At 36.6% G+C, this 27,920-nt stretch overlaps 1 non-coding gene across 1 annotated transcript; it reads left to right on the top strand.

Annotated features, from left to right (window-relative positions):
* The first annotated feature begins 24,486 nt into the window (after window positions 1-24,486).
* On the top strand, window positions 24,487-24,593 carry LOC120268766. Its single transcript, XR_005539014.1, has one exon. It is a non-coding gene; the product is annotated as a small nucleolar RNA R71 (small nucleolar RNA).
* Window positions 24,594-27,920: the final 3,327 nt, after the last annotated feature.

Below are 27,920 nucleotides of genomic sequence, written 5' to 3'. Positions count from 1 at the left end.
AGTACACTCTGATGACTCTCTACAGTGTTTCTTTGCATTACCTACTGCTGAGTTCTATCTGCGGAAATACTCCCAATTCCATACTTTCATTGGGGTAACACAAACGGGCACACGTTTACGTCGTGAATCACTTGCCTCTTCAATGATGTGCACGTTGGTGGATCTCTTGTTCTTATATGCATAAATCGGAATGTTCGAGTGTGACTGCCTTTGTGCCCTCCAAATGAATGTGCTCACTAGAATCACGAGGAGGTTGGCACACACTCTAGCATCTCACACCTGACCTATGTCTTCGCGTTTGAACCTTAGCAAGATCTCCTCCAAAATCGGTGTATTATGATCCACATTGTCCTATTTCCTTCATACTCGGCCTCACAACCCCTACCGCATAAAAGTAATATAAAAACACACATATTAATGTAAAAACCTGAGAAAAGTAATGCTCAACATAAAGAATGAACGCTTCGCATTCATATCGCACAAGCACTTATCAGTGTTCTTTTGGCTTCTCACTCGGAAGCCTACCTTCAACCTCATGACCACTTCTCAAAGTGATCGCCTTTACATGCTCTCTAGGGTTGGTCTCTGTATTGCTCGGCAAGCTTCCATGTGGCCTTTTAGAGAGAGATTTCACAATTTGCCGCACCTGATTTTCAAGGTTATACAAAGAAGCGGTGTGGTTGCGAAGTGTAGCCTCGGCTGATTCAAACCTTGTATTTGCAGATTGCACAAATCTAGCCAAGTGCTTCTCTAAGTCAGTCATTCAGGTTTCCAAACCCCGAGACTACTGATTTTCCACACGAGGAGCTTGTTGTTGTTGTTGTTGGAAACCCGGTGGCCCCTTGGCCTTTTGTGGACCCTGATTACTCCATGAGAAATTGGGTTGATTCTTCCAACCCGAATTGTAGGTATTGCTATATGGGTTTACTTGAGATCTCATGCCATTACCTACATAATCAACTTTCTCCGTAGAAGAAACATCACTGATAGAGATCGAGCAATCGGAGGGAGCATGTCCTCGACCACACCCGGTGCAATTAGTCACAGCCGTCACTCTATTTGAAGTTAGAAGATCTAACTTCTTACTCAAATTTTCCACTTGAGCCGCAAATGAAGTTACCGTGATCTATTTCATGGAGACCGCCACCTTTTTCTTCTCCCTAGCATTCCATTGGTAGTTGTTTAACCCCATTTTTCAATTAACCTGACGGGCCTCATCGGGGTCTTGCTACCTAAGGTAGTTTTTCATCGCGCATCCAAGAGTTGCCTTGTACTCCGATTCAAACTGCTGTAAAAAGGTTTCGAACAATCATCCACTCCGGAAATCGTGTTATGGTACTTTCTCAGGAGTTCCTTGAACTTTTTCCATGTCTCAAATAGAGACTCCAATTCCAACTAAACAAAGGATGAGATCTCATTCCTAAGCTTTACAAATTTTCCGGGAGGGAAATAACGGGCAAGAAAAGCTTCTACAATTTCCTCACATGTGGTAATCGATGCTCTAGGTAATGAGTGTAGCCATCGCCGCTTCTCCCTTTAGGGAAAGTGGGAAGGCTCTCAACTTGATGCATCATCTATCACTCTATTTATCTTCAGCATATCACACACCTCGAGAAAACTCTCTATGATCGCGTTGATCCTCATCTACCAAACCATGAACTGTATGTGATTGTCGCAACATGTGGATGAATGCCGCTTTAGCTCAAAGTTCGAAGTGGATCGGGGATGCACAATGCTCGATTGTGTTCCCAACACTGAAGGTCTAGTATAATCAGATAATGTCCATTGTTGCTCGTTTTGTTCTGTCATGTTTTCAGATCCTTCCACTTCCAAATCAGCTAAATTAGACTGTTCTTGCACAGACTCTTTCCCTTTTCTTCTAAGTGTATGTTCAAGTTCAGGATTTCCTTCAACCAATATTGAGGGATTCCCTCGTGTCATAACCTGGAGCTGTACCCAAAAAGAAAGAAAAATAAATCAGAACGATGATAGAATAAGAAGATAGGAAATAGAATGTATGGTGAAATATCTAAGAAAACAAAGTGCAAAGTATCTCTAAACGCCTATTCCCCGGCAACAGTGCCAAAAACTTGACAAGGTCCCCTTGCGTATATCCCGTAAGTGCACGGGTTTGTCAAAGTAATAATCCCGGATGAGCGAGTACCGAATTCACAGGGAATAGGGAACAAAAACACTTAATCTGATTCTTAGCTATGTGAAAGATCAGTAGTGATAAGTGTGAAAATGATTCAATTCTCAAAAGTAAAAACAACAATTAAGAGAGACGAGAAAAGGAGGAGGTAAGGCAATCGATAAAGATGAGGTACTCGGATAATGCTCCGATTAAGATAATTGTTTCAAGTGCAAGAACCCCCTATTATGCTTCCTAATCGATGCAATGGTGAGTCTTGGAAATCCTTAATTACATAGTCCCAAATCTAAGGTCAACTATGCCTAACTTTATACATGTCCCAGAGGAGAGATTAAATAACCTCTCAATCTCGTACTCGAATAGAGTTGCAAAGAGCTCTAGGGATTCCAATTGATAAATCTCTTCCTAATTATAGACCTAACCCTATGGTCCACGAAAATGGTAGACTCCATAAGGTCTGTGAATGTTGATTTACACCTAACATTTAGTGTTACCCTTTAAAACATTTTATAATTGTTTAATTATTATTTTCTGACTTTAAATATTATTTTTATCCTTTAAATATTCACCATACTGTTTAAAACAGTTTACCAATTATTTAACCATCATCGCCTTTTGTTTAACCTTGTTTGCTGTGTTCAAGTTGATGCGATGTTATGTAACCGCCGTGAGCAAGTTAACAAATGGGAGGCCCTACTTATGCCCTGCATATACATTCAAGATAGAGATAATCGTGAAGGATAGCCGAAAATCTTCATGTTGGTCATTGTGTCGATGATCATTACGTAGCGATCGACTAGTGCAAAGAACTCCGTAGATCTTGCCATCGTAACTTGTTCATGTCGAAGGTGGCAAGTTTACGGTATCCCTTGCAAACACGCTATGCGCTGCAATAATACGTATGGACACCAACGCTTCATCGATTTATTAGCGGCTACTTCACCGCCGACAATTACAAGCTGACGTATAAAGGAAGCTATATTCCCATACCCGACGATAACAAGCCTTTAGACGAAAAATCGTGAGTTTCCGCTTACGACACTGTGACGAGAAGGCACTCAAGGCCCCTAGATGAAATAGGAATGAGTTGCAAGCGCTTTGATGTCCAGCGAAGTTACATCGGCAGTCACCGCCATGGATCCCGTCACAATCGTAGATCTTGCAATAAAACTGTCGCCGACTAGGCATTGTAAATAAGCTGATTTCTAAAGAGAAACAATCTGAATTGAGTGGCAAGTTTTCATATTTAAACAGATAAACTCTTATTCTTTACAGTGAACACATTCATTTAAACAGAGACAGTGTTATTTTAAACAGAGAATCTGTAATTTTAAACATTTCACACTGATATTTAAACGATAGCCGGTAAATTTAAACAATGAAACTGAAAGGTAAACAATGACACTGTAAGTTAAACAATGAAATGAAACTGAATTGAATTTAACTTGGTTTACAATTGAAAACAAACAAAATTTACATTGAGATATACTAGTCATGTTCTTTGAAAATAAAACAATGAATTGCATTTGTCCTGGTTTACATTTGAAATCAAACCTAAAACTAGGAATTCTATCAATCCGCTTGCGACAACCACCCTTTTTCATGGACGCCGGCTGCCCTCCCCTTCTTAAGTACGCGGGAAACATACTTTAATCTCAAGTAAGGGACGTCTGTCTGTGGTAGCCGTAGCTTCTCATTGGCGAGTAATTGCTCGCTAAATCACATGACATAGACGGCGCAATCGACGCTTCCTTATTTTTGTCATGGGGTTTCCATGTCATAAACTAGTGGGTACTTTGAGGTCGCCGACTCGCCGAACTCCATATCGACACAAATGTCGAATAGATTCCGTTGTCGAGATATACAAGTTGATATTACAATACCGATTAAATACCAAACACTATTAATCGTACATAATTTATTAAAGAACTTACCATGTCCAACACGTCTTTATCGTACACCGCGCATGAAGAATAATGCATGTATTCTTGTTTATCATTGTCATGGATGACGACATGGAAGTTGCCATTCATGATTATCGGGAGGATGGCAATTTGAACTTCATGCAAGTTGCGCATGGCATCTCTGATCATAGCCATAGTGGTTTCATGTGTCGTCCCGCTTTGACATAAAAAAGCGCCAAAGTGGTCGTGTGATGGAGGCGCTCTTTGTAAGGATATGGCACTTTGCTCACCGACTTTTGTGTTATGCATACGAAAAGTGTCCATCACATCATCTCGTGACCATATCCTTCCTCTCAGCGTAGTGTATAGTTTGTCCCGTGTGGTGCTTACAAAGATCATTCTTCCACGAGATGCTGTTGATGTTAAATGATAATGTATATAATTAGACCATATTGTAACTATTTAAATGATATAGACAACTTTTCAAAATGATATTATAAATAATTAAATGTTAAATAGATAAATTAAATGATAATATGTAAACATTTAAACACTATCATAAAAACTTTAAACTTACCTGTCCATAGGACAGTTGAGGAAGATCCTCATCAACTCCTGCTCATATTTGTTAAGACGCGATTGGCCAACCCATTTTTTTCTTCTTCGAACAAAGACTTTCCGAAAGTCGCTCTCATTTCATTTTTGATTGGCCTTTGATCATATCTCTCGTTGCTCTTTGCCGGGGTCTTCATGCGAGACTCGTTGTTCAGCCCTTTTCGATGGTGTTCAGCATCAGCAGCATCTTCCTTCGATGCAGGGATGACGACAACATCAACCGCAGACATATCCTTACATGGTGGTTGTTGTTGTGGGATTATATCTGGCTTCGATGCAGGGACGGTGACAACATCAACTGCAGACATATCCTTACATGGTTGTTGTTGTTGTGGGATTGTGTATGGGTTCGATGCGGGGATGACAGCATTAACTGTAAACATATCCTTACATGCTTCTTCTTGTTGTGGGATTGTGTCTTGCTTCGATGCGGTACTGTCGGACACGGCCACGGCAATAGATTCAACGATCTTCTCAACCGTGGCCACGGCAACAGCATCAACGGGAGACACACCCTTAGCTTGTTCTTGTTCTTCAGCGATTGTGTCAATCTTTGATGCCGCACTCTCGGCTGCCGGTTTAACCAGGTTGGGGATTTTGTTAACAAGAGAGTAAACGACCTTCTCAACCGTGGCAATGGCAACATCATCTAAGATCTCCTCCACCGTCACAGCCATGTCATCAACGGCGACAGACTCAAAGAATAAAGATCGACCGCCCATGATGTTGCTATTGTTTCATCATCAGCCCACAGTAGAGACAGAGGCAGTATTGTTCTCCTCTTTTTCGCAAGTCTCTTCAAATGTGGTCGTCTTGGAATGGGCACCCCGATGATGTCGTCGTCATCAAATTCCGACGCCTCATTTGTCCCAGGTGCTTCATTTCTTTGGAGGGACGGCGCAGTTGATTGTGAACATCCTTCCAGTGCCACAACCCGAGCGACAAGCCGAGGAAACTCGGTCATCAATATCTAGCACTCCTGCATAAGAGTTGCAGTGGCATCTTCACCTAGTGCCGTCGGTGGGGCTGCCACGGTCGGAGAGGCTGCCATGGTCTGGGGATCTGCCATAATCGGGGGGACTGTCGTTGTCGTGGTCGGGTGGTTGTTGCAATCTGGCGGGATAGGGGAGGGCTTCTCCGGCGTCAAGGAATGCGTGCGTGTGGTGGGCTAGAAGTAGGAGAACGGCGTCGAGAGCACACGATAGAGGCTGCCCTCTCATCCTGCCTTTGAGCAAGTGGTTTCGGAGTAATAGCATCCATCCGTCGGTTGGCCCCAACAAATATTTCTTCTTCAAAGATTCACCGGAATCAGCTCAGAAACTAACATATGTAAACCAAACAATTTTCAAATGAAAATCATTCACTTTAAACTATAAAAACTATATTTAAACATTATAGAATATATTTAAACGGAGAACAAAATATTTAAACCTTTATGAATAAATTTTAAACTGTAAATAATACAGTTAAATGCTAAATAGTATGTTTAAACATTAAAGACTTTTGTTAAACATTGTCCATGATTTATTACCTCTTTTCCTTCGACGATGACAAAGTCGGGTTTCGATCGTCGCTGCTTTCCAGTAATTACTACCGTAGAGCGTAGCATCCTTGGGATCTTGCTGAAGTGGACTCTCGGGTTCCGGTCACTCAGAAACCGGATGTTAAGCGCGATGTAGCAACCCTTAATATACCCTATGTTGGTCTTCTTCCGGCAGCATCTATCTTGCACTCGAGTGGCTGCTTGTGGAATGTCCTCCATAAGCCACTTGTGCGCCACCTGCGCCCTACGCGTATCGCCCCCATGGCGGGTAGATCATCGACATAATCAACGCACCCGCTCGTAACCTAGCATGATGTATTTGGGAAGAGGACTCGCACTCCATCGTGTACACCATCAGGAGTTTGACAAAATTTTTTTCTTCTCTCCTCTGTCGAACAAGTAGCACAAGAGTGCTCTTGATTGAGTCTCTGTGTCTCTCATAGGTTTTTGATAAATACCTCCCCTCGAACCGAGAAATGGGGTTTTTCTTCTTTCGAAACACGATCGCGTCGCCATCACAACGCAGTACTCAAGAATGAGGGCCACATCTTGAGGCCTGAAACTCAGCAGGCTTTCCCCGATCCTGAATTTATTGGTGCGGCCATCGTACCTTTGCAATAGACAATCAAGAAGGGCCCTCTCTTGGAATATAGCTTCCAGCTCAGTGAATGGTGCAAACGATGTCCTACGGCTGATCTCCCAGTGTTGAGGGGTCATGTTATCTTTTAATTCAGCTAAGGTCTCCACTACCGGTGTCAAATAGCATCGCCCATTAACTAGGTTGACCGCCATAATCTCAAGCCTGCGACAATAACAACACATTCAACATGCAGTATTCACAAATGTTTAAGCAGAAATATAAGGTTTTAAACGGTAACCTAACAATTCTTAAATAGAGATATCACTTGTTAAACAGAGACCTAGTTTCTTAAACAGAGACAACAATACGTTAACAGAGACAATAAAATTTAAATAGTAACATCTCATTTCTTAAATGTAAACCTCATTTGTAAAACTGCAACCATATCAAATGAAAGGAAAAACGTACATTATAAATATTACACAAATCATAACAATCGAAAAAAACTATTTCGATAGTGTATATAGACGAAAATGCAAAACAAAACAAAAACCCTAGCCGAGAAATTGCCCTGTAGACTAACAAAACCTCAGCCGAGAAATCCCCTTCGGACTTCAATATCTTCCAACTAAAATAGAAGCACAAAAACAAAAACCGAAAAAAATCTTTCTTTGTAACGTAATAGTTAACATAAAACCATACTCAATACCTTAGATTGCAAACCCGATAAAATGCCAACTACTTATGCAGGACTTCTCCTTCGAGATACAGTGGAAAGGGAAAAAGTCTGAAATTACGGAGGATGTGCTGTAGAGACAACTTCCGAAATGGAAAAGCGGAAGACGCGAGTTGAGAAAAAACTCTATGTATATGGCTCCAGTAAAATCGTCTCTTGGGGTTACCCTACGGAAAACCCCCCGACTTCCTCTCAAACCGCCGAAATGGCTACAGCCACGACTTCCCATGCAAGGGCATTTTCGTCCATAAAATTTGAAAATCACTCCGTTGACATCCGTTAAATGCTTTGGGGGTTTGAAAACCATAGAGTTTAACAGGAAGGGGTTTTAGGGATTGCAAAACTAATGGGGTGTTTTTGGTAATATTGCAAACTTAGGGGGTTTTTTTGGCAATTTCCACTATAATAAAACATGGTCTTAGGTTTTTATTAAAAACCAAAAAATAGGGGGCATTTCAAAAAGAAAATATAGGATTAGTGTTTTGATTCAAAAATATCAGATATTCCGAAAAGAAAATATAGGATTAGGGTTTTATTTGAAAAATAGCAAACATTTTGAAAAGGAAAGAAAGGGTTAGGTTTTTGAAATTACTATAAGAAAACATTGGATTTGTGTTTTGATTTCAAACTAGTACCCATTCCGGAAAAAAATATAGGATTAAGATTTTGATTGAAATATAGAAGGCATTCCGAAAAAAAACATAGGATTAGGCTTTTGATAGAAAAATCGGAGACATTACTATAAGAAAACGAGGAACTACGGTTTTAATTCCAAAATAACAGACATTCTATAAAGAAAATAAAAGATTTGTGTTTTGATTGAAAAATAGGAGGCATTGTGAATAGAAAACATACTATTAGGGTTTTGATTTAAAAATAGGAACTATCACAGAAAGAAAAAATAGGATTTGGGTTTTGATTGAAAAATAGTAGATATTACTATAAGAAAACATAGGATCAGGGTTTTGATTAAAAACTTAAAAATAGGTGACATTTCCAATTAAAGCTCTAATATATGTTTTCATTTAACAATGTGTCCTAGTTTTCAATTTCTAATTTTTTGAATAAAAACTGTAATCCTATGTTTACCTATTGTAATGTCTCCAATTTTTCAATCAAAACAAAAATCATATGTTTTATTTTCGGAATGGCTACTATATTTGAATGAAACTTGAATCCTATGTTTTCTTTTTAGATAGTCTCCTATGTTTCAATCGAAACCATGTATGTTTTCCTTTCATAATGTTTGCTATTTATTAGTTTTGAATTAAAACCCTAACACATGTTTTCTTTTCATAATGTCACGGTTTTTTTCAATAAAAAACCTAATATTTTTTTTTACTTTCGGGAATGGCTGCTATTTTTAAAACAAACACTAATCCTATGTTTTTTTATTCAAAATGTTTCCTATTTTTCCATTTTAAATCAAAACTCTAATCCTTTGTTTTCTTTTCTGAAAGTCTCATATTTTGAATCAAAACTCTAATCCTATCCTTTGTTTTGGGAATCTTTATTAATTTATTAAGAAAAACTTAATCTTATGTTTTCTTGTCGTAATACCTCCCATTTTTTTATAAAAATACTAATCCTATGTTTTCTTTCCGAAATGCCTCCTATCTTTTAATCAAAACGCCAATCTTATGTTTTTATTTAGGCTTTGCTTGGGGTGAATGGTTATGGAGGGTTTGGGAGGATTTTGGAGGTAAGGGTTATTTGAAAACTTGCTTGGGGTGAGGGGTTGAGGCTGAAGTAAAAGTTTGGGAGGTAAATGGAGGGTTGAAAACACCCCATTTTACCTCCACTTCTCAACCCTCCAAATTGGAGGGTTGAGGAGGGTTCATATTTTTTTATGACAAGAATGCCCTTAGTAGAATAATATAATGACCTATAATAAATAGTGTTTTTTTCTTAAAATAATTATTTTTCAATTAAAAAATTATTATTTTGTTATTATTGAGTTTATATCTCAAAGGGTAAACATCCTATTTTGGTAATATTTTAGGATAACAAATATTGGAAGCATAATACATATCAAGGATATTTTGGTAATATTAGTACCAACCCTTTACTTTCCTTTACCTCCAATCCAAACACAAAAAGATAAATAACCTTCCTTTACTTTTACTCTTGCCCCAAGCATGATATAAGGTTCAACCCTTACCTTCCCTTCTTTTTACCTTAGCTTATCTTTATGAACCTTCAGAAACTCCATCCAGAAAGGCCTTAGGAATATGTATTTTTAATCAAAACAATAATCGCATGTCTTTTTGTAATGTCTCATACTTTTTAATAAAAACCCTACTCCTATGTTTTTCTTTTCGGGATGTCTACTATTTTTTAATCAAAATCCTAATTCTATGTTTTTTATTCTTAATGACCCATTTTTCAATCAAAAACCCCAATCCATATGGAAATGTCTCGATTTTTCAATCAAAAATTAATCCCTATGTTTTTCTATCGAATGTGTACTATTTTTGAATGAAAACCCTAATCTTATGCTTTCTTATAGTAGTGTCGCCCATTTTTCCATCAAAAACACTATTCTTATGTTTTTCTTATAGTAATGTCTTTTTATTTTTAAATTAAAACCCGTATCGTAAGTTTTGTTTTTGAAATGCCTACTATATTTGTTTCAAAAACCCTAATAATATATATCTTTTCGAATGTCTCCGGTTTTAATCAAAAAGCTAATCTGATGTCCGGAATAGCTCATCTTTTTAACCAAGAACCCTAATATAATGTTTTTCTTTTGCTAGTGTCTGTTATTTTTATATCAAATCAATAATAGTATGTTTTCTTTTTGTAACGTGTCATATTTTTTCAATCAAAAACCCAAACCTATGTTTTCTATCGGAATGTTAGCTAGTTTTTAATCAAAACCCTAATTCTATATTTTTCTTTTCAAAAATGAGTGCTATCGTTCAATCAAAACACAAAATCCTATGCTTTGAAAAGAGGAAATATTTCTACAAGAAAACATTACTAATTCTATCTTTCAATCAAAACCCGAATGTTATGTTTTTTTTGAAATGTCCCATATTTTCCATCAAAACTCTATTCCTTTGTTTTTGTTTTTGGAATGTCTTCTATTTTTTAAATAAAACTCTATTCCTATGTTTTCTTATAGTAATGTATCATATTTTTCAATGAAAAACTCTAATCTTATGTGAAATGTTCACGTATTTTTTTCAATCAAAACAATAATCCTATATTTGTTTTCGTAATGTCTCATATTTTTCAATCAACACAATAATCCTATGTTTTCTTTTTTTCGAATGTCTCCAATTTCTCAATCAATACTCTAATTTTTATGTTCCTTTTTTGGGAATGGTTCCTATTTTTGTAATCAAAAACCTAATCCTCTGTTTTCTTTTGAAATGTCCCCTATTTTTTGGTTTTTAATCAAAACACTAATCTTATGTTTTTTCTTATATTAATGTCTCCTATTTTTTAGTGAAAACCATATTTTTCAAAATGTTTCACATTTTTCAATCAAAACTATAATACTATGTTTTTTATTGGAAAATAGGGGACATTTCAAAAAGAAAACACACAATTAGTATTTTAATTGAAAAACATGAGACATACTAAGGCATTATAAAAACAATAAGGGAATGTGTCATATTGAATAGAAGACATTCCAAAATAGGAGACATTCCGAAAAGAAAACATAGGTTAGAGTTTTGATTCAAAACTAATAATTATGAGACATTCAAAATTGATAAATAGGAGACATTTCGAAAAGAAAAAAATATGATAGTGTTTTGATTCAAAAATTGATAAATATAAGACATTAAGAAAAAAACACATATGATTAGTGTTTTGATTCAAATATAGTAGGGCATCCAAACAAGAAAACATAGGATTAGGATTTTTATTGAAAAAAAGAGACATTACTATTAGAAAATATAGGACTAGGAATTGATTCAAATATAGTGGCCATTCCAAAAAGATAACGTAGGACTAGGGTTTTGATTGAAAAGTAGGAGACATTACTATAAGAAAATAAAGGATTAGGATTTTGAATGAAAATATTGCACATTGCTACAAGAATACATAGGATTACAGTTTTGACTCAGAAGCAGAACCTTCCCAACCAGCTCGAACATATACAAAACGTAGCTTAAAATCGCATGCGACCATGACATTCTGGGATAATGTTTGTTTTCTATTTCTAAAAGGATCTTGCAAGTCCAAAGAAATAGTGATTGGAACATGTGTTCCATCAATAGCACCAATACAATCCTAAAATAAAAAAACCCATAATATTGTTAAGAGAATATATAAAAAAACTTAAATAATAAATAAAAAGACAGTATAAAGATTTCTAACCTTGAAATATGGAAAACAATGTCTATTATTCTGGATAACTGCCGATGTAGTTGTTGGTGGCAATTCTATATATGTAGTCGCAAGAGTAGTAATTGCTTCAATCACTTTTTTAAAATAACGGCTAACCGTTTCTGCTGAATGTTGAAAACGTTCTTGCACGTCACGATTACTAGCGTTGTGCGCAAGAGTGTACATAAACATTGCTAGTTGTTCCTCGATTGTAACCCTTTTTGTGCTTCGAAGAAGAGATCTTTATGTTAAACAATTACCAAGTGCTTGAAATATACGAGGCTCCATACGAAATTCACGCTTACAACGTGCCTCATGACCTTGAAGAATTTCTTGAACATATGCATCACCTGTTAATATTGATGTATGACAAGGCCTAGTTGCTGAACTTGTAGGAAATAAACTAGGTAAAATGGTGAACATCAATTCGTCATCATCTTCATTAATCTTTCACCATTGATCTAGATCCATATTGAAACAAAAAACTTTGAGAGCTAAAAATTTAAGCTAGGGAGAGATAAGTATACAAATAGCAAGATTGTTGGCTTTAAATAGAGAAAAATTGTTAACGGCTAGTTTTTGAAAAACTCCAACGGCTAGTTTTTTTTTATCAAAACTCTAACGGCTAGTGCGATTTTCAAAATTAAAAAATCATATGGAAAATTCCTACGCACATCCAAACACTGATTCCGTAGGAATTTTTCCTGTAGTTAATTCCAAAGGAATCATTTCTAAATCCTATGGAATAAAATTCCTACAGAAAAATTTACTATGCATCCAAACAGGGCCTAAAAATATGAGATATTTCAAAAAGAAAACATAGGATTAGGGTTTTGATTGAAAAATAGGAGACATTACTATAAGAAAACATACAATTAGGGCTTTGATTAAAAACATAATAGATATTTCCTAATAGAAAACATAGGATTTAGGTTTTGCTTGAAAAATATAAGACATTTCAATAAAAAAACATAGGATTAAGGTTTTGATTGAAAAATTAGAGATATTATTTTAAGAGGAAAAAGGATCCAAAGTTTTGATTAAAAAAACCAAAAAAATAGCAGACTTTTCCAAAAGAAAATATAAAATTAGGTTTTTGATTAAAAAATACCATACATTACCAAAAGAAAAGATAGGATTATGTTTTTGATTCAAAAAATGGAGGCCATTCCAAAATGAAAACATATGATAAGGGTTTTGATGGAATAATATGAGACATTTCAAATTGAAAAACATAGAATTATTGTTTTGATTCTAAAATAACAAACATTCCCAAATGAAAACAAATGATTGGGGTTTTCATCTAAAAATATGAGACATTACTATAAGAAAAAATAGGATTAGGGTTTTGTTTAAAATATAGTAGACATTCTGAAAAGAAAAGAAAGGATTAGTGTTTTGTTTGAAAAATATGGGGCATTGCTATAAGAAAATATAGGATTAGCGTTTTGATAAAAATGGAAAATAGGTGATATTTACAAAAGAAAAGATAGGATTAGTGTTTTTATTCAAAAAATAGGAGATATACAGAAAAAAAACACAGAATTACGGTTTCGATTGAAAATATATGAGACATTACGGAAAGAAAAACAAAGGAGTATTGATTGATTAAAAAATAGAAGATATCCCAAAAACAAAACATACGATTTTTGATTTTGATTCCAACATAGTAGACATTGTGAAAAACATAACTTAGGATTATGGTTTTATGTCAAAAATATTAGGCATTCCGAAAAAACGAATGTTTTCTTTTCCGAATGCCTACTATATTTGAATGAAAATAATAATCCTATGTTTTATTTTCGGAATGTCTACTATTTTTTAATCAAAGTTTAATCCCATGTTTTCTTATGTTAATGTCTCCAAATTTTTAATGAAAACCCTATTCTATGTTTTTTTTCTGAATGCCTGTTATATTTGAATTAAAATCCGAATCCTATGTTTTCTTTTCAGAATACCTCCTATTTTGAAATAAAAACACTAATTATATGTTTTATTTACGAAATGTCTCCTATTTTTTTTTAAAAAAAAGCCCTAATCCTTTGTTTCCTTTTAGAAATTTCTCTTATTTTTGATTTTTAATCAAAACCCTAATCCTTTGTGTTGTTATTGTAATGTTCCTATTTTCTATAATGAAAATCCGAATCCTTTGTTTTTTTTTTCAAAATGTCTCATATTTTTCAATCAAAACCCGAATCCTATGTTTTTATTGAAATGTTGTAATGTTTGTATTGTGTATAGTTTTTGCCAAGTTTTAGTTGCCCTTCCCAGATTTCAGATGATCTGCAGATTTTGTATTATGCAGTTTTTTCCCAGATTTTTCCCAAGGTTTTAGCTTTGCATGCAAACCAGGTTTTAGCTTTCCCAAATTTTAGTAACTCTTTCCCCAGGTTTTCCCCAGGTTTCATCTCTAGCTTTTTTCCCATATTCTTTCCCCAGGTTTTATACAAATTATTGTACAAATTGGTACAATAATTCTGTAGATTTTGAAGATTCTGCAGATTTGATCTTCATTCAATTACACAACTAAAAATTGTACAATAATTTGGAGAAATTCTTAGGTGAAGGTTGCCAAGAATAATTCTCAGGTGAAAATTGCACAATTGAAATAATAATTCAAATGAAGAAACAAATGGAAAATAATAACTCAAATTAAGTTGCACAATAGAACTAATAACTAATACAAACACCGGAGAATTTCTCACATTGAAGTAAATTAGGATGCGAAGTAAATTTTAATGAAGTAAATTTAACTTCTCACAATCTCGTAAGCATTCATTCAGAACAAAATTAAATTTGAATCTCACAATACAATACAAAGAGACAATCTCGACTGGTTGACGAACAGATTTAACTTCTCACAATCTTGACTCCTTTACAAACAGACTGGTCGGAATCATGCTAGAGTCTGGCTGAAGTGATGCCTGGTTCTAGCCAAAATGGTGCCCGATTCTTGCCGGAGCAATGCCCTAGTCTGGCCGAGAGAAAAAAAAAAGGCCGGGAGTGAGGTTGTGCGACTGTGAACTAGGGCTAGGGCATCATTTCGACATTGGGGATGGCCTTGTGGGAGTGGGAGAGAAGAAGATTGTCTACAGGGATGTCTGCCACGTGTGCTGCTGATGTGGAGTTAACATGACATTACAAAATCATCTTCTGAGGTGGACTGCCACGTGGGATAGAGTTATGAATTAAATAAACCCCGCTGGCAGCCACATCATCAATTTCGCCGGAAGTAGCCACGAAACAGCCGGTTGTGGCCTCCCATGTGACCGGAGTAAACATAAATGGCCACAACGTTACAAATTTTTTTTTTGTGGCCATAGGGTTATACTCATGAAACTTATGTGGCCACCAGTGAAATGAACCCTAACTTCCCGTGATTGAAACCATTGTTATACTTTTCCTATGTAATTTTTTAAAAATTTCCATAATTGATTTTGAAAAGTTTAATTAACCATCTAATGCAAAATAAATAAATGCAATGAAATTTTTTCTATTGCTAATATCACATTCAATGTAAATAAAACTTAAATGCAATAGAATATTATTTATTTTTAATTATGTAACAAACATCTTGAAATAAATATTCAAAACTGTTCCTAATAACACTTTAAGAGAAGATTATACAACTGCTATTATAAAACTAGTATAATTTCCTCTTTCTACTTCGGAGGTTTTGCGATTTTGATGTTTTTTAAAATATGTGTATTTGTATGAAAAAAATATTGATGATAGTTTTCATTAATAACAAAGCAAAAGAATACAAAAATAGCGTTTATTTTATTGCGTTCTAAAAGCATCCTCATGAGAAGATTTTTTTCATCATAACCCATGTCCATCAATGCTTATCTTATCAACACAATTGCAGTTAGATATATATTGTGTGTGTACTACTATGCAATTTAGAATTATATAACATATATATATATCCTAGCTGCATAACATTTACATTAAATTTGTTAGAATAAAATCAAGGTTGAAGTGAGCATGAAACTATTAATATACCATTTTCATTTTTTTTTAAAAAAAATTGCTCGTCAGAATGTATATCATGCCAAGCTTGTTGCGATGAGGAAAGGGAATATATGAGGAATATTAGGTTAACTATTTAGGTTGGTTTGTATATGTACCACTATAAAAGCCCATAATTCATTGTTTTCTTCTATAAATGTATAATATTGTTGGTTTTTCACATATACCCACTTGAAACAGCTGAATTTAATGTATTAATTTTCACTTTAAAAAATTATCAATTTTAATTGGAATGCCTTATTAAATATTTAATGTTAAAACAATCTAATCCCCTTAACAAAATTAATGCTATTAAATGTTTTCTAATAATAATAATAATTAATTTACAATATGAGATTTTTATAAAAAATATTTGTTGATTGCAATTCATATATTCACTTAATCATAATTATAAAGTCCCTCAAATGGATAATTAAATTATTGAATGCTTTTTCATTGCTTTTTTGAAATAGAATATATTGCTCTCATTTTTTCTTCATATTTAATGCAATACCAAATGGTTTTAAATGAATTAAGAAAGATTTCCTCTTTTTTGAAAACTATTGATTTATTTAATGGGAAACTGATAAGTGCTTGAATGAACATATTTTTTTATGTGCTTTACATGCATTGAGCATCATTTTTATCATGTTTTATGTCACAAATAATTGTGTTTGGTGCTCCTTTGTGGAAATAGGTTGTGAAGGCCTTGGGAGAAGAAAAGAAAGCAAAGATAGGTTATGAAGGCAACTTTTGGTAATTTTTGTGCAACATAAGGTTCAAGACAGAAGAGGAGCTCATACACATGGGGAGGTGTGCCAATTTCCAAGAGAATTCAAGTAAGATTGTTAGTTGGAAAGGCACAAAGGCAATCACACCCCATGTCCCGACTTGTGTGAAGAATTCAAGAACCTTCCTAATGATGATTAGATGACGAAAAGCCTTATAACCTACCATGTGGATGTGTAGCCCATCAATGTGGCCTCAAAAGAAGAGTGTTGGAGCCTTGTTCATGAAAAACACTGTAGCAAATCATTGTAGCAGTTTGCAGCCCACACGGTCACATTAAGGCACATGACAGACAAGGGTTTTTGAGTATAAATAACCCTTTTGCCCTATTCTTTAGAGACTTTTGATAGCATTTGAGAGGCAAAACAATTAGAGTTTGGAGAGGAGGTCTTTGGCGAATTTCGGGGGCCTTCTTCACCAACTTTGATAGATTCTTTCTTCGTCATAGCATCAAGTAGCCATCGGTGACCTAGCTTCAAAGAGCAATCCTTCGAAACATTGAGTGACCCATCAAGGTCATCATCATGAATTCATGGGGGCTTTATTCCATAGTTTTCATTGTTTTACATTGCATGAGTTGTTTTGTAATTTGCCCCATGAAGGGCTAAACCCTAGTAGGTATTCAGGCATGTGAACCCTATGATCTTATTCTTGTATTGATTTATTTTGTATTTTCCATTAAATCATAGTTTAATTGAGTTTCAATCTTGTTTTTTTATTATTTGCTTGCCATGTTGATCCTATGGTTGATTTGTATGCATGATTTGTTTGGCTTGGTGTGTCATGGCCCGTCCCGTGGGTCCCACATGTGACATACCGCCATGACAACCCATAAGAGGTCCAACACTACCTCAACCCTAGATTGTCATATGACTACCCTACTCCTTGTACAATACATCTATAATCACAAGGAATAACTCAACAATAAATACATACATCAATCATCCCACCCATGTTCATTAAATTGACACTAAGGTAACAAATATAAGTAACCAGCATATCATAATGATAACAAAAACAACAATCCTAACACATAGAGTATACCTCTCATACATAACATGGACTAGACTGACATATAAAAAGTATTCCAAAAGGAAGGACATAATAGGGTTCAACAACACATAGTGGATTCCTAATGATACATGCTAAGGATATAAAGCAACATACATAACTCAAAAGGGGAATACAAACACAACTCTTGCCAAGAACTTCACTCCTTCACCCTTACGCTGTGTTATCACCTGGCAGGAAGAAAGAGGGGGTGAGTAACTAGGTTACTCAGTTAGAGGTTAAACATGGGACTATAACTCAAGCATGATTAAATGAAAGTAAGACAGCATAAAAAAATGTTTCAATTCTTAATAAGAATAAAAATGTTAAATAACAATTATAACATAAGAATATAAGCTTTCTCAATGAAATGCAAAATAAAATCCCTTGGAAATCATCAAGAAATCTATACAATTTTGGAATCCAATATTCACAAATTCTTTTCAATAGCTTCTTATGTCAAAATGCTTAGAAATAAATAGATCAGCAAATCACGATAATCAATAGTATCAAAAATGGCCTCAAAACCCTCCATCGCTAATTGTGGCCTCGGTTAGGTCTGGAGCCACCAAGATAAGCGTATCTTGGCATTGGCCATTGGGAAGTCCGTGTGGTTACTCTGAACAAACCAACTAAATCCAAGTCAGGGCTTTACCCTCCCACCTAAAATGGCATAACCGGTTTGATGGTTTTTCACGCAATCTCAACTAGGTTGGCCTGTGGAAACCATCCACTTCTTACTACAGTAAGTACTGGAGCTTGGCTCGCATGGTACGATCAAAACATTTAAATAATATTCCAGCCCATAGGCTCAATATATACATCAACATGTTAGCATAATTCTCATCAAGAGATCACAAGTGTTCACAATTGCAATTCTCACTCCAAGAGTAAATAATATGATTATAACATTTCATTGAAACCATTTTGATCAAGAACATCATACAAGAATATCCTTTAAAAATATACTTCAAATATAGCATCATCACAATGAAATTCAACATTGTTTACACATGCCTTTTTGGTCAACATAATAAGAACATCAAATTTCTTAAAAATTCACACTTTGAAACATATATTTCAAAACATGGGGTTTCCAAACCACAAACAATGTATATACTTTACAAGTATTCATGAAATCAGCTCAATCATAAATCATCATGATTTCTAAACTCCATGTAAAACCTTTAAAGAGATTTAGCAATAAGGAGTTTATCATTCAAAGGCAAGCAACTTAAATACTAGAAAAACATGCATGATTTATAGTCCATAATTAGTAAATCCCACTCACAAATTTGGTGAGCAAGAAACCTCCAGTGTTACTTCTCCACTGGCACTTTCCCTTTACCTGAAGTTTCACCTCCTAGAAGTAATTTAACAAACTAAAACAATAACAAAACATCATCAACAACTTGAACAATTAAAATGAAGGAAAATTCTCAAAATGGGAAAATGATTATTTCTAGGGTTTTCTAAACTCTCTAACTAGAAGATCTAGAAAGTATAGATCTCTCACAACCATTAAAACCAACAAAGAAAGCAAGGAAAGCCTAACTTGGTTCACTGCTACAGTAAATCCGAAATCAAGGCTGAAGAGGGTTCAAGGATTCCTCTATATTAAAGTCATACAAATCAACACAAATACTCCTCCCAAGATTTACTATCAAAGAAGATGAAAAGGAAACAAGAATCAAGCACCATTGATTCCACAATCAAACCCTAACTATAATCATCCAAAGAACAAAAAAGAAATAAGAAATGGTGGAAACTTGCTTTGAGTCAAGAGATGATCAAAATTTTTGATCAAAGAAAAAGGCCATGAATCCCTCAGAAATCAGCCTTAAACCTCAATGAATGGCAGGGGAAGAGAGGAGAAAAGGATAGGAGGGTTTTGATAGAAGAATGGTGTGACAAATGAGCTCAAACAGGTATAAAACCCTAAAACTGTGCGTTTGCGGCCTCATGTGCGGCCCGTGCAGTGCCCGGACACGCTAGGCATAAAGGTGTGTCGGCTGGTGTGCAGCCCGCACACCAGGCCACACACCCCTCTGCCTGGGGGGTGCGGCCTCCTATGCAGCTATACAAAAGGCTGCACAGCTCCCAAAAGGGGTTGTGCGTCCTGACCACATGCCACATAAGCTTTGTGTAGTCTATGCATAGCCCACACAATCCAAACGACTCTCAAAACGTCACCAAATGCTCAGCAAGAAGCCCCAAATAAAAGAAAATGAGAAAACAACTAAAACAACCAAGATAACAAAGTAACAAATAAAGAAAGAAGACCGAATACCACATGGTGAGAGAGAGGACTCCATGAGGGTTAGAACTTTGAGACTGAAGAGGGGTGAGAGGGTGAGGCATGAGATAGTGGAGTGCCTCTTTTCCCTTCTAATTAGTACATTCTATCTCCGTTTTCCCTTGGCTCTATTCAACTATATTTGGTGTGAGGTATGAGAATGAGAGATTTCTTCATCGGGACCTTGTAGAGGGTTAGGGATCTTTCACCTAGAGGTAGTGTTATGTCTATCATTAGGAATCAGATGTACTCCTAGGAATCCCTAGAGCCTATTGCGGTCATATCCTGGTGTGAGGTGTTGAGATTGAGCGATTTCTCACCGGGACCTTGTAGGGGACTAGTATCAGTATCCTAGAGACAGGGACCGATTATTCTTAGATTTTCTTGACTCGATTAATTTTGTTTAAAAACACTTAGTAAATGTTGTGCTTAATGATAAATCCTACGGAGAGCATTGCCCGGGTACCTCATTGGTTGAGATCCTCAAGTGCACGGGTCGTCAAGTAATATCTCTAGGGTGCCAAGAGCTGCTATTACTTCCTTGTAGATGAGACTATCTAGTCTACTCAATATAGGTTTAAAAGACACTAAGAAAACTAACAAAATGCAAAACTATAAACAACATGAGTAAGGCACACCACATAAACACACTAAGGAAGCAATTAACAATGAAAGACCCCTTCAATGATGCCCTAACTTTCCTTTTAAAATGTTCTTAGGTTGGCTTCACGGCCTTCTTCACCTAGAAGTAGGGTTAGATCTATCTTTTAGGAATCAGTTGTACTCTTAGGTATCCCTAGAGTTTATTGCGATCATATGTAGTGTAAGGTGTTGAGATTGAGTGATTTCTCCGCAAAGACCTCGTAGGGGACTAGTATCGGTGGCCTGGAGGCAGGGGACCGATTGTTCTTGGATTACCTTAACTCATTTAACTCAGTGTAGAAACATTTAGTAAATCTTGAGCTGCATGTTATATCCTAGGGGGAGTATTACTGTGTACCTCATCTTTATTGATTGAAACATCCCTTGTTTAACTTTCCCTTTGCTTGCTTGTGATATTCATATTCTTGCGATTAAGATCATTTCATCACAATCTTGATTCCGACTAGATAACTGAGAAATGGTTACTACTAATACTTCCATTCTCTGTGGATTTGACTACCTACCTTACTCGGCATTTTATTACGACACCCGTGCACTTGCATAAGATACACATAAATTGGTGTGTTAATCATGCTTTTATACAAGGTATTACTTGACGACCCCTACACTAACGGTAGGTAACCATGATCAAGAAAGTATATTGGAAAGTACATGGGTATGTACTTTGCTTGTGTAACTCTTTGTAATTTTCAAAACACCAATTCTAGTGTTACATTGTTGTGTACACAATTATATACATGGTTGTGTAGTTTTAGGGCTGTCCTTGTACTTCTTTGGAAAATCCTACTAGTCAATCTTGAAATTTACACGGGTATGTACCTGGGCATTAATTTCACTCGTGCATTTTCCTGACTCTTCTTGTGCTGGAGCTAGGCACTACACGGATTTGTACATGGGCATGTACATGGCCCGTGCATTCTTCTATAACTTCTACACAATCGATACTTGGGAGGTAGACGAGCAAGTACATGGGAGTGTACTTTGCTTGTATATGTCTATGAATGTTGTTTCTATCCTCGTTTAACTACTAAGTTCATAATTTGGCTCAAGTTGAATCTATGTTGGCTTAAAAGTATAAATAGAAGAAAATAAGTACCAAATCACTTTTAAAAACATTTTGGAGGATAACTTTAATTGTACAAGATAATATTGGAATATATAAAACTTAGAACTTATAAATCACTAACCCTCAAAACTTATCTTTCAAGTTTTTATTCAAGCTATTTTTTCATTTGAATTGTTAAAGCAAATCTATATCTCCAAAGATTTATAAATAGCTACCTTTGCAAAACATGGGATATATATTTTCATTAGTGATATGTATTTTTCACCTATTCATTTTGAAAGGTGTTTAGCCTGATTATTAAATACATTGATTAGATCCGCAAGTGTACGGGTCATCAAGTAATAAACCCCTCATGTAAGCACGAGATGACTGTATTCCCTGGGGCCCCAAGAGCTGCTATTACTTCCCCATAAATGGCACTATCTATTCTACCCAATATAAGTTTAAAAGAAACTAAGAAAACTAAGAAAAGACAAAACTATAAACAATTGGACTACGACACACCACATAGACATATTAAGGAAGCAATAAACAATAAGACAGTGAGGTTCCCGAGTGAGGATCCCCTTGGGACTACAAAAGCTAGAAGGATGCTAGAATTACACAAGCAGTGGTGGTTTGGGGCCAAGAGACATCCAAAAGTATGTCACCCCAATGCTCACGACGATAACCTTTAATCCCATACAACTATTGGCTCAAAATCTTTTTCGATCAAATCCTCCTACGATTGGATTACAACCAGGCAAATCTGTAATTAGGGTCGAAACTCAAATCTATATCTAGCCATAATGGTTGGCGGGGTATGAAATACCCGATGGTCACGGCATATCCATACATGATCCTTATCAAGCTAAGTAAGTCCAGTAAAAGGGCGATGGTCACACAATTGAGTACAACCTAGAAGTTGGATTGCAGAGTTCTCATGCAAAATAACACATCAAAGAACACAAAGCTTGAACCAAAAACCAAACCAAATACTCTAGAAGTAAATCAAAACATCCATACAATCAAGTTCATCCCATGGTTCACCAGAGGCCGAGTGACCGTGGGATTCTAGTTCAACATGAATAAGAGAGAGATCTTAAGATATGAATTGAACCTAGTTTATAGGTGATGTATTCTCCGTAAGTGCACAGGTCTCACACAAGTAATATAGTGGTTCCCAATTAGGGGTAGGGTTGTCGAACCTCAGGGACTAGACTTAAAGTACTAATCTATCTTCTGAAGTTTAGTTAAGCAATGATTGAGGTAAAATTGAATTAAGAATTAATAGTGAAAAAGTGAATGATGATAGAAACTGCGGGATTAGGATTGTGTTTTCAACTACAAGGGAGCAATGCCCCGAGACGATCCCTATGAGTTATAGTATGCTGACATGATTATAATGGTTACCAGGTACATTCTAAGATTCAAGTGTGTGCCCTAAAGCAATGTTGTATCTATAGTTCTCAAACACACCAAGTTAAGTCCAAGCTTTTGAAATATTTTGTAGGGCATGAGATTTATGCTTGCCCCCAGATTACCAAGTGTCTTTTCATCAATCAACGAACGAATCATGCATGGAATGATGAATCCATCGGTGTCTTTTTCATTCTTGGGAAAAGAGTTTGTAAATAAATGCTGAACACTCCTCACTAAGTGTTATTGAGGACACGTCTTCCAGTTTTCTATTGTTCGTGAGCAACTCCTTCAAAAATTTAGCGTATCTCATCATCTACGCAAGAGCTTCAACAAAAGGAACATTGATGTGCAAGGTCTTGAACATATCAGGAAATTTCTTATATTGTTCATCTTCTTGATCTTTTTCAATTTTAACAGGGTAGGGGAGTTTAGGTTGAAACACGGGTGGTGCACTCTTCTCCATACCCTAGTCTATTGTCTTCTCCTCTTTACCAATTTAGGCCTCAAGGTGAACGATGTTGGATGGCTCAACTTCTTCTTCGAGTTCATTTTCCATGGAATTTGGGAGCTGTTTCCCACTTCCCAATGATACCCCTTAAGCCATTCCTTCGAGTTGGTCTCAGTGTTACTAGGAAGTGACCCTCGAAGCCCCTCTTCAATTAATTTTGACATTTGAGCCATTCGGTGCTACAAATTTAGGACTGTGGAATTAGTGTTCATGATTATCTCTTCATGATTCGAAAAACCACTCTCTGTACCCTTCATGAATTGACTAAGCAATCCAGTGAGTTCAACAATTGAATTTGAAGAGGATGAGGGCTGTGATGATTGTGTGCTCGACGGAGGAGTTCTATTTTGTTGACCCTGCCCTTGTCCTGATTGGTTCCATGAAAAGTTGGGATGGTTTTTCCACCCCGGATTGTAGGTATTACTGTATGGGTTGTTCTGGAATCGGCAATTCTGTGCAACAAAATCCACTTGTTTGAACTGACCTGCACCCATATCAATAGAGCCACTAGTCTCATATGGGGGTGCCCAACTATCTTCAGATGGTCTACTGCAAGAGGAGATCGATTGTATTATATCTAACCGCGTCATGATGGGTTCAACCTGTGCCGCCAATGTGATGACAACATCGACTTGGTAAATCATGGCTGCCTTGACTGGTTTGCTTCGCTCGGAACTCCATTGGTAGTCGTTACTTGCCATCTCTTCGATCAAAGTATATGCCGCACTTTGTTGCTTATTGCATAACGATCCCCCAGAGGCTGCATCGAGCATTTTCTTAGTAGATATATTCAGGCCATTATAAAAAATCATGATTTGCATCCATTCCATAATTCTATGAGATAGGCACTATCTCAGCATTTCAATGTACCATTCCCAAGCATCATATAAGGATTCAAAATAAAACTGTGTAAAGAAAGAAATATCGTTTCTCAACTTAGTTATCTTTGTCGGAGGAAAATATTTTGCGATGAAAGTATCCGAGGTTTGCTTCCATGTTGTTATTGCCCCTTTCAGTATGGAATTTAGCCACTATCTGGGCCTTCCTCACAATGTAAATGTAAAGAGTCGAAGGCGGACGACCTCCTCAGGGACGTTGTTCACCTAAAAGATACTGCAAATATCAAGGAAATTCCTGATGTACTCATATGTGTTCTCATCTTGGAATCCATCAAACTAACATGTTTGTTATACCAATTGAATGAGATTGGCTTCAGTTCAAAAGTTTTTGCGGCAAGTGAAGGCTAAACAATACTATACCGTATTCCCGCTAACTTTGGTCAGGCATAATTTGAGATACTTTGCTGCTCATTCTTGTCCATATTCTCGTCTTGACATACTTCCACACTTATCTCCACTAACCTTGTTTCACTCAAGTTGATCCGCCTGATCCTTCTTTGAAAATTTGTCTCAATATCTGGATCAGGATTCACTAATGGAGAAGAGGTACTCCCACGGGTCATACACTTTTGCCAATGTCCTATAAGATAAATCACAATAAGCTCAAAGAAAAGAAAAATAATGAAAGCGGACAAAAAGATGAAATAACAAAACGAAAACAAACAAGAAAGCAAATATTTACAAATAAAGACACTAAAAGTTGCTAGTGCATGGTAACGGCGCTAAAAACTTGATCTTTTCACCCCAAATGTGCGGGTCACACATAAGTAATACAGTTGACACGTTCGAATATGTGTGTGAACCACAAGTGCATGGGTGTCGAAGTAATAAAATACCCGGTGAGTCGGGTTGTCGAATCCACAGGGAACATGGCTACTAGTACTAATTTTTTCTCTGCTTTCTAACCTAATGATAAATGGAAAGGTGTGGTGATCTAATGTGCGAAGAAATGAATACCGGAGACGAATATGCAAGTGTTAAATGGATGGAGATCTCAATCAGTAAAAGTGGCGTATTCGGGAAATGCTCCCCCTAGGATTCAGGTATTAGGTACCAGATAAGAAAAATGTTTCTATGAAGAGTAAGTTAAGTCATGGAAATCCAAATATAATCTGATCCGGCCTCCCGATCACCGATAATAGTCCCCTACGAGGTCCCTGTGGAGAAATCGCTCAATCTCAATACCTCACATCACATATGACATCAAAGCACTCTAGGGATTCCAAGAGGTGTATCCGATTCCTAAAGATTGATCCAACCCTAATTCCCGGCTAAGGATCCTAACCCCCTACAAGGTCCCGGTGGAGAAATCTCTCAATCTCACGCCTCACACCAAATATGGTTGCATAGAGCTTAGGGAACGGAGATAGAATACACCAATCAGAGGGGAAAGGGGATGCTCTCTATCTCATGATTCACCCTCTCAACCCTCTTCAATCTTGAGGTTCTAACCCTAATGGAGACCTCTCTCTCACCAAGGTAACAAATCATGCAAACCAAATAACCAAAAGATCATTAATGCAAGCAAGCATTAGACAATCAAGATTAAAACTTAATCAAACTGGGATTAAATAGAAACACTAAGCAAATCCACAAAAGATGAGAATCCTAGGGTTCACAAGCCCAAATACCCTCTAGGGTTTTAGCTCTCCATGGAGCAACATACAAAATACACCATCAATGAATGAAAGTACATTAAAACCATAGAAATAAACCCCCTTATATATGAACTGATGGCCTTGATGGAGAGCTTCGACGTCTTGAAGGACCCACTCCGAAGATAGGTTCACCGGTAGCTTCCTTGATGCTATGACGAAAGAGGAATCGATCAAAGTTGGTGATGAAGCGCCTCCAAAGCCGCAAAGACCTCCTCTCCAAACCCTAGCCGTCTCACCCCTCAAGAGCCGCACAAAAAATGAGAAAGAATAGGGCAAAACGGCTATTTATAGGCCTTAGACCGCGTCTGTCACGTGCCCCCACGCGCCCGCGTGGGCTGCAGGAATTTCCACATGGTAGGCTATAAAACTTTTCTTGATGCCACATGTTAGGCTATAAAATGCTACAGTACTTTTCACAAAACGCGGTCCAAACACTCTTCTCTTGAGGCCACATGTCCGGGCACACGTCCATGTGGTAGGCTATAAAACTTTTCTTCATCGACGTATCTTTAAGAGGTCTTGCAATCTTCACAAAGAGAAGGAATATGAAGATGTGGCTGCCTTTGTGCCCTTCCAACTAGTGAATTGACTTGAATCTTCTTGCAAGTTTGCACACATCTCCACGTTTATGAACTCCTCTCGTGTCTTGGTCCTTGAATTGAACAAGAACTCCCAACATTGTGTCTTTATAGCCTATCTTTGCTTTCTTTTTACTCTTCAAGGCATTCACAACCTATATGCATAAAAGAACACCAAATACACAATATGAGATATAAACCATGGTAAAAATGATGCTCAATGCATGTAAAACATATATAAAAATATGTCTACTCAAGCACTTATCAACAGTGGTACCCCGTTAGGGGTAGGGTTGTCGAACCTTAGGGGTAGGACTTAAAGTACTAATCTATCTTCTGATGTCTAGTTAAGCAAAGATTGGAGTAAAATTGAATTAAGAATTAATAGTGAAAGAGTGAATGATTATAGAACCCGGGGGATTAGGATTGTGTTTTTAGCTACAAGAGAGCAATGCCTCGGGATAATCCTTATGAGTTATAATATGCTAACTTGATTATAATGTTTACCAAGTACATTCTAAGATTCAAGTGTGTGCCCTAAAGCAATGTTGCATCTATAGTTCTCAAACACACCAAGTTATGCCAAGATAACTAGATTACCAAGGCAGATGTGCAATTCAAGCCATCAAGATATGAAAACACAAAGATTAAACACAAGAAACTCAAAGAGCTTTGTAATCATTAACATTCAAGTAGTTAAAGCATACAAAACCACATAGTTCAACATCCCAGGGCACCGTGGAGGGTTAGCCCTTCATTGATGGGTATAATAAGAAAGACATAGATGAATGGCAAGAGAAAGAAGACATGACACCCTTCTACTCAAGATGATCTTCCTTGTCGAGCTTCGTATGCTCAATCCCACTTCTCTTATACCATTGACTCCTCCTTTATCCCCTTAGAGTGTGTGGTGAAGCTTGATCTTCGCCCTCTTCAATATCTTCCCGGTGGAGAGTTGAGTCCTCGAACAAAGATGAGGGCAAACCCTAAAAACTGGAGTCATAAGGGGTTGTCTTCGAGCTCGACACGGTCTAAGCATGATCGTGCTTAGACCGTGTTTCCATGGGCAGCGTCTGAGTGACTCGGCTAAGTGTTTGCCTGTGATTTTCAGTGGGATAAATCGCTATCGT

This window comes from Dioscorea cayenensis, chromosome 1 (assembly GCF_009730915.1).
Source record: "Dioscorea cayenensis subsp. rotundata cultivar TDr96_F1 chromosome 1, TDr96_F1_v2_PseudoChromosome.rev07_lg8_w22 25.fasta, whole genome shotgun sequence".
Classification (NCBI taxonomy): Eukaryota; Viridiplantae; Streptophyta; class Magnoliopsida; order Dioscoreales; family Dioscoreaceae; genus Dioscorea; species Dioscorea cayenensis.
Note: the sequence above shows the minus strand (reverse complement) of the source record. Positions and strands in the feature narration are given on the sequence as shown.